Consider the following 13254-nt stretch of genomic DNA (forward strand, 5'->3'; position numbering starts at 1 on the left):
TTGTGAGCTAATTCCGTGTTCTAGTGTCTTTGCTTGTTTTTATCGTATTTTTTAGGAAATGTAGCTTCTATAGCTTTTTCCCGTCATATGTGCAAGCACTAAAGAAGTCATGAGGCTAAACCAAGCAAGACATGCAAAAGGAAAGACATTTTGGAGAAGATCGAGTAAAGGAATCCGGAGCATGAAGAAATGAACATTGGGTTGAATTAAAACAAAGAAATGAAAATCAAGCCCAAAAGGAAGTCCAAAGACCAAGTCAATTGAGAAGCTTAGTATGCCAAATTATGCATTTAACCGTGTGTATTAAGGAGCATTAATCCTAAACTTTGGATCCCTTTGAGCATTTAATCATGAATTAACACAAATGGCCGGATTCCCACGACCCCGATCGGGATGGCATGTCCCCAATCGGGGTGACCTTGCTCTATGATCTTTACGTTATGCCCCTATTTTACTATAAATAGGGGCCTTAATACGTCATTAGGGTATATCTTTTTACACTCTCTTACACTTTCATATAGCCTTAAGCAACAATTCTCTTTAGTTTTCATTAGTTTACATATTGTTAAGCATTTGGTTCTTTGTTAAACAATTTACATTTTGTTAAGCATTTGGTTCTTATAATACAATCTTTCCCTTCAAGTTATATTTGGGTTTCATTTGTGTTCTTCCATTCAAGTTCCAAGTTTTTTGTTTCGGTAATTTCGATTCTAGTCCATTACGTTATTGCATTTTCCATAATCGTTGTTTTATAATTTACATTATAGTTATTAGCATTTCATATTAGTTTGTTATTACATTTTATTATCAAGTTATCATCACTAGTTTACATTAGCATTCCTTATTACATTTCTCATATTTAACATTTCACTAATTCACATGTTATTTCTATTTAGATTATTCATAACTTATAATATTTCATTTAGTTATATTTACATTTTTATCATGAGTGAGTAGTCCCATTTGTCTAGGGAATAAGGAAGCCATGCATCATTAATATTTGTAAATGTTAAATTAGGTTGATGTAATATTGGCTAATTGTTCTATCACATATTTGCATCGTCTTGATTAATCTTTGTTTAGTGGCCATATTCATTGATTAAGTTTGTTAATTCGTTCTATAAGTCGAGAGGCACATAATCGAATTAGACTAAGCATGTGTTAGTAGGACGACCTAGTCATAACGAGAGTTCTCTAGGACCCGATCAATGGTTGACAATAAGGCCGAGAGGTGGTTGTCTTCAAGTCTAAATAATTAACAATGTTAGTTATTCAGAGTTTAACATGAACATCTATATATAATTTCATGTGTGACTCGACTCCCCTAGATTCCTTTATCACATATTTTTACATGTTTAATTTACAAGTTATCAAACCAACCAAACAATCAATCGTAATCGACCTTGATAGAAGTCTATTCATAGCTTTTCATAACGCAATTCCCGTCTCCTTGTGTTCGACCCCTCGTACTACATTCATTTGTGCCTAGGGAAATTTATCTTTGATTAGGTGTGCGATAAAGCCTATCAAATTTTGGCGCCGTTGCCGGGGAGCACGGTTTTATTGCGTTTTGAATTGATGATTTCTATCTTGTTTTTCATTTGTCTTGAGGAACACTTGTTCCTTGAGACAATTGCTTACAAATTTCTTGAGATTGTTGTCCTTTGTCTAGGTCTTCTCGCATTGAAGAATTGCTTTCACCGGATTCTGAGCCCGAGAAAACCTTGCGTAGAAGAAGATGCACTAGTACAATTAATGCAATTGGCATCGGTTATAAACAGTGATTGGCATCGGTTCCCAACCGATGCCAATGCGGGCGATGCCAATGACGTTTTTTTGAATTGCATCGGTTCATGAACCGATGCCAATTTATACATATTGACATCGGTTATTATTCAATTGGCATCGGTTTACAACCGATGCCAATATGGCCAAGTTTAGCATCGGTTATACCTTAACAACCGATGTCAATTTGTTGTATTCGATTGAGCCTTGACAACTAATGCCACATTTATATAATTTTCTTTTTACTACAAATTGTAATTTGTTTGCATAAATTGTACAAAAAAATTGATAGCACATCCCTTAGAAATTGAACAATGCAAACTCAATAAATATCTGCAAATCAAATTTACTAACAAGTAACAACATTGCTGAATCCAATACAACTATATTCCAGCAAATAATATTTAGCAAGAATTCACCATCACATACATCCAAACCCTTCACTATATTCCTTCCTACATAAAAATATACTTGAACATGTAAATCGATCGATAGTACATGATATGCTCTCTTTGCAATACAACCCAAAGTCCCTAAACCGCCTTCAATTCTTCAAGTGTAATTATTGAACCTGAAATACATGGAATAAACAAAAATGATAATGATAGATCGTCCAATAATTATGCAATGAGATTGCAACATAGTTCACGAACTTGAAGAAGTATAGACACAAACATATTATCAGATGACTAAAAAGTTAATTAGAAGTTGATTAAATGCGTACCTACAAACATTGATGGATATCAACTTCTATCAACACTATGATCTCAGATTTTTGTACACTTACAAAGAGCCTTTTTAATATAACGATGCCTTAACAAAACCAACTTCAAGACCTGCCAAGTTGTAACCACGGTATAGACGCATTCAGCCTTAGCCCCTGAAGAGTTGACTAAGAGAACAAATGGCAGCATCACTATCATTGTTGGGCTTTATTCTCTTAAACTAACAACAACAACTACCACATTTTAAAACCCACTTGAAAGAATGATATATGTTTGAAGGTTTCGGGTCTCAAGACTCTCAACCACAGGTCCATGTTTCAAGGCTTCATATGTAATAATGTGCGAATGATGATAATGATGACCAACACAGAATTAGAAGAGCGTACACTGATAACATGTTACAGGCAGAGGCCATACATACTATGGTAAGTCAAATTTGCCAAATGTAAAAGGCTGACATCTAGAGATACTGTTAAACTAAACTGCAGTAGGATGAAGGCGTAAGAGGATCTCACCAACATTAGGCTTCGAGGTGACACTATCCAGGTCTGAGATAAGCTTGGTGATGGATTCCTTTGTTCCATTCTACAAAAAAGAAAAAAATGATTGTCAAGATATATAAGCGGATTAAAGGAAGATTTAACAGTTTACAGACAGTTCGATAATGAATATAGTCATATTGAAACCTGAAAACATGGCATAAACCAGTAGGTCGAAGTAAAATGGTCTTTTATCATTTCTTCATATATCTCTGAAATCTGAATATGCATCTAATTAAGAAAACTAGTACTTCGAGTTTCATAGAGCTTTCGCACAGGTCAAGCACCTATTGAAAAAAGTATATATACACTGTTTCCAGAATATAAGGTAAGATCAAGGCTATGAATCATTAATACACTATTAAATGGTTATGATCATCAACATACAAACTCATCATTTATCCCTTGAAGAATGATGGGGCAATAGTCTAACACCCAAACATAATTTATAAGAAAGCCATAGCAAAGTTTTACGCACCCATCATTAGTTAGCTAATTTTATTGTACATGAGTCAAGCCTCATATCATTCATAAAGTGAGACTTAGACATACATATGAACAATGCAATAATAGCTATAAATAATGGTGATTTCAAGTAAAGTTTGACAACACTGCAACAAGATTAACTACACTTAATAAAATGTATGAAAAATAATTCAACAATCAAATGAGCATCAAAATCACCTTTTCTGACTGATAACAAATCTCCAAGTATGCGAATTCGAATCCTGATTGTTGATTCCATTATTTCCATCACCTATTCGATTACGCTAGAAAAATAACATTATTAATCAACAAAATAACCGTAAGAACACACTTACCAGGGGTAATTTCAAGACACAATTTCTGTCAGACAATTCATCGAACACCTTCCGCACACCATACAACACCCGACATTTTGCTTACAGTAGGATCATATATTCTGAAAACTAATTGAATTTTTTGAAAAAATAAAAATAATACCAGCTCAGTTTGAAGAAGGAGCCACGCTTGTGTGGGTCAGGAGTTGTGGTCAAGTAAAGAAATGACAAGCGTGGATCTGAGTGAAGAAAAATTTCGTGGGTTGGTCTGGAGGTGGGATATGGCGAGGTAAGTGAGGCGTATACATGGCGGCAATCGATATCGTGCAAGCGAGATGATGAATGATGTGGTGATGGTGGTGGCCGCAGATAAGCGACATGGCAGCGGTTGCAAGGAGAATGGGTAGGTCAAGTAACACGAAAGGTTGTGGGTGTGTAATTGTGTATATAATGATAGAAAAATGGCATCGGCTATATTATACAACTGATGCTATTTGTCCAAGAACAATGATGGCATCGGTCTTTTAGTAACACCCGATGTGAATATCGCTCTAAACTATAATTGGCATCGGTTCTTAGTAGAACCGATGTCATTGTACCGATGCCAATTGCTTTATCTCTACTAGTGATGGTTTTTGAAAGAAGTTAAAGAGGCCGCTTCTCCCGTGCAAATTGAAAGTGCAAAAAAGTCTTACTTAGACGATCTTAAAGCTTCTGAAGAGGAGGAAGTTTCTAGTTCATCACCTCCACCACCACCACCACCACCACCACCATCTCTTGTAAAAAAGATGGTGAAACATTCCGATCATTCCAAGCCCACCGCGGCTATGCTCCCGGCGGGTATCACTACTACTCAAATTACCGCCCCAGAGTTCGAAATCAAACCGACTTTTATTAGCCTTGTGTATAGGAAGCAATTTGGGGGAAGTCCTTTGGAGGATCCTAATTTGCATGTTCAAAATTTTTGTGACTATTGCTCCATGATTCGGCAAACGGGAGTCACTCAAGCTCAGATTAGGGAAATACTTTTCCTTTTCTCTTGAAGGATGAGGCAAAGATATGGATAAATAGCCTTGATCTCATTGCCATGGTAATCACTAATTGGGAAACATTGACTCTTGCTTTCTATCAAAAGTTTTTCCACCAGAGAAAACTCAAAATTTGAGGAGCCAAATCACGGGATTCCGTCAACAAGCTCTTGAGAGTTTATATGAAACTTGGGAGAGGTACAAGGAGTAGCAAAGGCAATGCCCGCATCATGGATTGGATGCTTGGTTCCTAGCTATAACATTCTACAATGGATGTTGTGCCGAGTCCCGAAGAATTCTTGATTCCGCCAACAATGGGCGGTTTGATCAAATTAACACGGATATTGCTCATGCCACAATTGAATCCATGGCGATTCATGATGTCCAATATGTCAATTCTCGGAGTACGCCAATCAAAGGTAAAGAGTAAGTTTCCGACACTACTCTTTTGAAAGCTCAAATCTTATTGCTTCAAGAAATAAAAGTTGGAGGCTTAAAATGCAATTTCCTCTCTTTAACAACTCAATGCCGTGTCCTCTACTAGTCAAATTGTTGTTTGCGAAGGTTGCGGAGGTGCGGGTCATTACACCGCTCATTGCCAAGCCACCGTTGAGGATGTAAATGCTTATCAAACTTTTAGACAAAGTTCATTCCCACCGGGTACATTTTCAAATACTTATAACCCGAACACAAAATTTCACCCGAACTTGTCTTACAAAAGTAACAATGTGGTTAACCCTTAACCTCAACAACAACAACAAAATACTTATGTTCCACCACAACAAAGGTACAATTACCCACCTGGCTATCAAAGTAAAAACCAACAACAAAGGCCACCTCAACAAAATTCCCACCATACCAAGGTCCACCACCCCAAAATGTCCAACAATACAACCAAGGGGGGAGTAAATAAACTTGAGGCTTTGGTAATACAAATGCAAAAGACCCAAACGGAATTGTTGGCGCAAATACAAAAGAGTGATCAAACTCAAAATGCCGCAATCAAAATACTATAACAATAAATGGCTCAACTAGCCGCATCTAGCTCTCAATGAAAAAGGGGTCAATTACCACCTCAAGGTGAACAACCACATACTACCATCAATGTTATTTCCTTGAGGAGTGGTACAAAATATGATGATCCACTCATGTCCAAGGAAAATGAGGAGGTACTTGTTGAATTGGAGGTTTCTTCTAATGATAAGAAAGGTGAGGATATTCCAAAGAAAGTGGATGAACCAATTATGTTTGAAGAAGTCAAAGATGTGGAGAATGCTCCTCCAAAGAAAGATGTTGAAACAAAAGTGCCGGAAAAAGTCAAAGTTTCTTTTCCTCATAGATTGGCAAAACATCAAAAGAATACTCAATTCGGTAAGTTCATGGAAGTTGTGAAGAATCTCCAGGTAACCGTTCCTTTTACCGAATTAATTACTCAGATTTCTTCTTACACTAAATTCATGAAAGACATTTTAACTAAGAAGAGGACTTTTGACGATGTTAAAACAATAGCCTAAAAGACATTAATTACTCAAATTCCTTCTTTCAAATACCCATTCACCCAGATGACCAAGCGAAGACCACATTTACATGTTCCTATGGTACCTTTTCTTACCGTAGAATGCCATTTGGTCTTTGTAATGCCCCCGCCACTTTTCAACATTGCATGACAAGCAGCTTTTCCGACTTTGTCGAGTCTATAATGGAGGTGTTTATGGATGATTTTAGTGTCTATGGTTTTTCATTTGATGCATGTTTGGCTAACTTGTCTAAAGTTTTAAAGCGTTATGAAGAGGTTGACTTGGTGTTGAATAGGGAAAAGTGCCACTTCATGGTGAATGAAGTAGTAGTACTTGGTCATATTGTCTCGGAAAGAGGAATTGAAGTGGACCATACTAAGGTCCAAGTTATTGAACAACTACCCCCACCGGTAAATGTGAAAAGTGTAAGGAGTTTCTTAGGCCATGCGGGATTCTACCGCAGTTTTATTAAAGACTTTTCTAAGATTGCAAAACCCCTTACGGAGCTTCTTTTAAAAGGTACTCCATTTGTGTTTACTAATGATTATCTTGAGTCTTTTCTTAGTAAAAGAAGGCTTTAATTTCCGCACCTATCATCCAATCACCGGATTGGAACTTGCCGTTCGAGCTCATGTGTGATGCAAGTGACTATGCGGTAGGTGCCGTGCTAGAACAAAGAAAGGACAAGGTTCTCCATGCTATCTACTATGCTAGCAGAACCTTGGATGCGGCTTAAATCAAATATGCCACCACGGAAAAAGAGCTACTTGTCATTGTCTATGCCTTAGACAAGTTCTGCTCTTACTTGATCGGTTCCAAAGTCATTCTTCATACCCATCATGCCGCACTAAAGCATCTCCTAGCCAAACAAGAGGCCGATCCACGGTTGATAAGATAGATCTTGCTCTTGTAATAATTTGATCTTGATATTAAAGACAAGAAGGGGGCCGGAAATGTTGTTGCCGATTACCTATCCCGTTTGAAGTTTAATGATGGAGCTATTGATATACCTATTGATGATTCTTTTGCCGACGATGCCTTAATGATTTTGGAAGCCAATACTCCTTGGTATGACGACATAGCCAACTATCTAGTTGGAAGGGAGTTGCTACCCGGCCTTTCATATCAACAAAGGAAGAAGAGAAGTTTTTACATGGTGCCAAGTTCTTCCTTTGGGACGATCCGTACTTATTCAAACATTGCACCGATGGGTTATTCTGGAGATGTGTCCCACAATGGGATGTGAAAGGGGTTCTAGAAGGATGCAATTCTTCTCGTTACGGTGGTTATCATGGACCATCAAAGACCGTTGCAAAGGTGTTGCAATCCGGCTTCTATTGGCTAACCATGTTCCAAGATGTTAAAGATTTCGTGATGGCTTGCGATGCTTGCCAAATGACGGGTTCTATATCAAGGAGGCACGAGATGCATTTAAATGGTATCTTAGAAGTGGAGTATTTGATGTGTGGGATATTGATTATCAAGGACCGTTCCCTTCATCAAAAGGGAATCGATATATCTTGGTCACCGTTGATTATATCTCTAAATGGGTGGAGGCAATTGCTACTCCCACAAATGATACCCGTTCCGTGATCAACTTATTCAAGAATATCATATTTCCAAGGTTTGGTGTTCCAAGAGTGGTCATTAGTGATCGTGGTACTTACTTTGGCGAGAAACAACATGATGCTTTATTAGAAAAATATGGGGTTTACCATAGAAGAGGCTGACTTACTATCCACAAACTAGTTGCCAAGTAGAGGTTTCTAACAGTGAGCTCAAGTCCATATGGTCAGAAATTTCGGAGCTATATTCTATTTTTCGGAACAATTGTCGTTGCAAGCACCTAGACCAAAACACAATTTATAACTTCACAAACAACTCTACAATTAGTAAAGAGGCAAGTAAAGGTCGGATCCCAAGGGACGGGAATTGAGATGAGATTTCTATTGAAACTAGTGGTGTCTTAGGGGTGTCACAATTTGGGTTGATGTAGAAGGTCACTAACTAAATAGCAATGAAAATAAATAAGCAAGATGAATTGAAAGGGTTGTAAACAATTGATAAAAAGCACTAGGGTATCATGTGTAGACACCTCGTTTCTGCACCTCCCGCAAACCACCCGGTGATGATTGGGCCGCATGTTTGATTCGCGGAACGATTTGGGACAGTTCATAAGATTCTCGTCAAGTGTTTGCTCAAATATTAAATGTCGACCTCTTAGTTGTCATCTACGTCCTGATACGGTCGTTTTGGCAGTAATTAGAGTACATTCGGAGTCCGGGTAAAAAACCGTCTCCATTTTCTGATAGCTGTTAAATCCCGAGTCAGAATGTTCTGGAATGTTCCGGATATTTCTATTCCATATTTCACAAATTTTATCTTTTGGCAAATAATATCCCATAATATTCAAAAGATAATCGAATTATTTCCGTCCTACCATAACTCAAACACGGAAATCTTTCTTCAGCAGGAGGAAACCTCCTGGGAATGCAGACGCAAGAAGGCCTGCGCCTCTTCCAAGGGACGCAGTGGCTGCTGCGCCTCTTCCCAAGCCCTTCTTTGCATGATTTACGTATCTTTTTTATATCTTTCCGAGATTCACTTCCAAAGAGTCTCCGAAACCCTAATTCCTCCGCGTGATTAGTATAAATAGGAGCCTTCGTTCCTCATATTTCTCACGCGAGTGTCCGCCCTTCTCTTCTCCCTTTGCATTCTAGACTTCGTTCTTACTAATTGGCGCCTACGTGCTTGGACTTCCGACCACGTAAGCTCGGATCTTTCCGGGTACCAGCCTCTCCGTTGCATGACCGACCAATTTGACCAACTACATTCAATCAACTTAATTAATCAATCGTTTTCCTCTTACGAGGGCACTCTCTTTGCATTCGCGTCGAGCATTCACTAATCGATATTCTTAGTTCATCTCGTTCCGTCAACATGTAAGTCTGAGGGTGTATAATTCTCTTTATTCATTGTTTTTTTATTTATTGTATCATCATTGTAAGGTTTATGTCGAAAATACCGTTAACATCGATTTCTAAAACTGTACTTTAAAACCTGTTTTTGCGGATTTCCAGTAGATAACAGTCGAGAAAAGACGCAGCAACTGCTGCGCCTCTTCGAAGGAGCGCAGTTCCTGCTGCGCCTCTTCGTGAGGCTGCCGCAGTTCCTGCTTCTTTTCTTCTTCTTCGTCTTCTGTAATTCGTCTTTCTTATTTGTTTTCGCATGTTTGTTCTTTAATTCGTTCACATGATAGTTAATAATCATATGTATATTATTCATCATTCATTAACTTGTTTTAATCATCATAAGTCCGACTTAAATCCCTTATAATTCATATTTGCGGGTTTTCGTTATTAATATTCAAATCCGGATTTTAGAAATTCAATTTGTTCATATTGGGTTTCTGGGATTCGTCATTGATATATTTGCATCCATATTCATTGTTAATTCGTCATATATCATCATGTTTAGACTAGTTAATTAATTTTAATAGAGGGCTCATTCATTAACATCGCTCCTTCATGTAAATTAATCCGTCTATTTCCGTCTCATTCATGTTTTACCGTTTTATGACCCATTCACATGCTAAATAATACATTAAATCATTTTCATCCGAGTAAATAATCTAATCGATCCTTAAAATTAACAATTAACATTAACGATTTGCAGTTCCGGCTTCACAGCCAGAACTCACCCTTGGAACAGACGCAGCAAATCGCTGCGCGCTCTTCTTCCGAGGGCGCGATCTCTGCTGCGCTTTGTTCGAGATGAGTTCGTCCCACGAACTCCTTTTCTGCCTTGACGTAATTAATTAGTTTACGTATTATCCAACTAATATCCGTAATATCACGCTAATTCCTGTTCGTTAATTCGTTTAATTTTCATCTTTTATTCTTTTATTTCTTTTTCTCAAATCATCCGTTTTAAAGGTATTTTCGACATAAATCGCCTTTCCCAATGTAATTAATGTAATTTTCATTATTGTAATTTATAATTATTGTATTTCTTTTATTCATTTGTATGCTTTCACATGTAAATGAGCATTAAATCCAACTTCGACCCAATTGTATGCTAATTATGTGTCAACCGACTTAGTCTAAATCTCCACATGTTAGGATTAATCTATGGATGTTGCATTGCATGCATATAGCCGAGGATATATCGAGTATAAATGATATCCCTAATCATTAGTAGAGGCCGCTATCGAGGCGGGCGGGATTAGGTGTTCGATCAAAAGAGCTTCCTAATACGTACCCTCACCCCTTACTCCAGATCTCCGTGAGCACCCGTGTTCATTGGCATCCACGAGAGTCATTCTAGACATAGAATGCTAAGGGTAACGATTGCTTAGTGTTCATGTCACTACTTTGTGTCTTGACATGACACGAGGTATTCGAACGGTTCCAATTTCCCACAAAAATTGGTGGCGACTCCATACAAAATGCAAACGCTTGTCCCCGTTTCTCACCAAGCGCCCCCGTGGGCGGCCCGCTGTCCACATCATGGGGTCATAGGGGAATCATGGGAATTGATCATACAAACATGTTCTCAAATTATAAGCAAGCAATTATTGTTGTGATGGATTGAGTTGGGTTATATCTTACAATCCTAGGAAAGTTTGGGTCCCGGAGCCGAATCGATTAGATTGTACAACACCTACAAGTCGACTTAATCTTCCCTACTCAACAACATGCATGGTCTAATGAGACTCGAGTTGGTTTATGTCTTACAAGTCTCATTGAAAAGATAGGTGATGGGTAAAAAATGCAAGGATTCATAGGCTCGCATTTCATCAAACATAACATGTGCATGAGTTGAGATCAAAACAAGCAAGCAAATAAACTATGAAAGCATATTAATTTAAGCATGAATCATTCCCCGTGTTGGTTTCCCTTAATTACCCATTAACCCTAGCTAGGTCACTACTCACTCATTATCATGTTGATCATGCTAGCAAGGTTGTCAATCATACCAACAAAATGAAACATGATGAACAAATGAAAGTAATTAACAATAATTAAAAAGGGATTAAGAGAATTATACCTACTAATGATTCCAATAATAAAGCAAAGAATAAAAGAAATACTTGATGCTTGATTGAGAGGTTGTCAATCTCCCAATAATAACCCAAATAATCTTCAATTACCCAAAATAAAGGATGAACAAAAGAGAGATTAAGGAAATAAAACTTGTATTAAAACTTGATTAATTGTTGATTACAAAACTAAAGAGAGATTTAATTGATATTAACTACTCTAATAATTGATAAGAAGAACCTCCTCTTCTAATTAGACTAATGGGGTATTTATAGTGGAAATTAGGTAGATGCATTAGGGTTAACTAAGGGCTAAACTAGTAATTACACTTTTGAGATTTGAGCAGGGAGACGCCGATATTTTTCGAAGGAAGGGCTTCTTTCTTTGAAGCTTGAAGAAACGAATTTGTGCTGGACTGGAATCCGTGCGTCTTAGGCACGGGACGGGCGGATTCGTGCGCCTCTGCCCGGGCGTCTTTGGGAGAAGACGCACGTCTTCTGGAGCTGCTGCCCGGGCGTCTTTGAAGGAAGACGCACAGATTGTCGTGCTGGGGGACGGCCGGATTCAGGACAATCCGCACGGATTGCTCCTCAGTCTTGTTTCTTCTTCTTTTCTTCCCTTTTCTTCGTAAAATCCTTGGGGATTTCCTTGGGGATGCAAGGATCTTTCCTCAACATTGCTCATCTACTATAATATGTACAAAGGCCTTCTAATCTTGTCTCTCCTTGATGCTTGGTCATTGAATTCAATCAATTTAGTCTCATTTTGCCATGAAAATGCAAGGTTTGCACTCCTTTCCTACCAAGGACACAAAACCTCAAAGAATATGCAAAACAAAGAACTAAAGACAATAAATGACCCAAATATGCACTAAAAAGCATTGGAACAAGGCTAATTCGGGGACTAAATATGCGCTAATTATGGTCACATCAAATATCCCCAAACCGAACCTTTGCTCGTCCCGAGTAAAGAGGTGACAAAGACTAGGACCATTATTTAAACTAACCTAATAACATAGTCGATATGAGACAATTAGCGGGTCTCACTCCGCCCCTTCAACTCACAAAAAGACAACCATGAGGTAGGATGCCTTCTTGCAATGCAAGGTGGGTCTTGCCAAAATGGCGACACATCCAAACATTAACCACATAAAATCAAATAATGGATGCATCTACAAAAGGAATAGCCACTTCCTCATCAAGTGGTGGAGGCAACTAAAAGAGAACAAATTTAAGAGCATATAATCCTCCACAAATACTAGTTCAACAAATTACTAAGGCTAAGAGGATGGCACTAAATCACCTCCAAATGGTGTTAAACTAGACTACTTTCGTCCTCAATTTCCAAATGCTTTTGTCAAGAGCGATCGGATGGTATGGAATGATGATCCCTATGATGCTAGTAGCATATGATATGACAAGTCTCGAATTCTCTACAAAAGTAAAGGTCATGGATCGTCCCAAGCTCGACAAAGTGGCTTGAGAAAAAGGCTTTTTTTAAGAATGAAATGCTCAAACCGTTATAAACAAGGCGTGGATATGACTAGTATTCAAAATTTGACCTCATTCAACTTTCACATTTAAAAAATTAGAGATGGGGTTTGTCCCTTCCGGGCTAGTGTCCTTTGCTTTCGCCAAACGCTTATTAGGCAACCGGTTAACCTCTAGACAATAGCTTTTCGGGGTGATAGCCACTCTGTCTCTGGGCGGTCGAATTCACAACCGTGTGGGGGCCTAATTCAATGGATCCCTCTCCAAAGCACATCGAAGTGGTACGCCTCCATCAAAACAACTAAAATTCTCAACATTTCAACATTTC

General features: G+C 38.2%; 1 non-coding gene across 1 annotated transcript; it reads right to left on the minus strand.

The window, feature by feature from the left end:
- Positions 1 to 5007: 5007 nt before the first annotated feature.
- Positions 5008 to 5114, minus strand: LOC141618467 (small nucleolar RNA R71). The gene has a single exon (XR_012531405.1). It is a non-coding gene; the product is annotated as a small nucleolar RNA R71 (small nucleolar RNA).
- Between the last annotated feature and the right edge of the window lie 8140 nt (positions 5115 to 13254).

Source organism: Silene latifolia, chromosome 1, assembly GCF_048544455.1.
Source record: "Silene latifolia isolate original U9 population chromosome 1, ASM4854445v1, whole genome shotgun sequence".
Classification (NCBI taxonomy): domain Eukaryota; kingdom Viridiplantae; phylum Streptophyta; class Magnoliopsida; order Caryophyllales; family Caryophyllaceae; genus Silene; species Silene latifolia.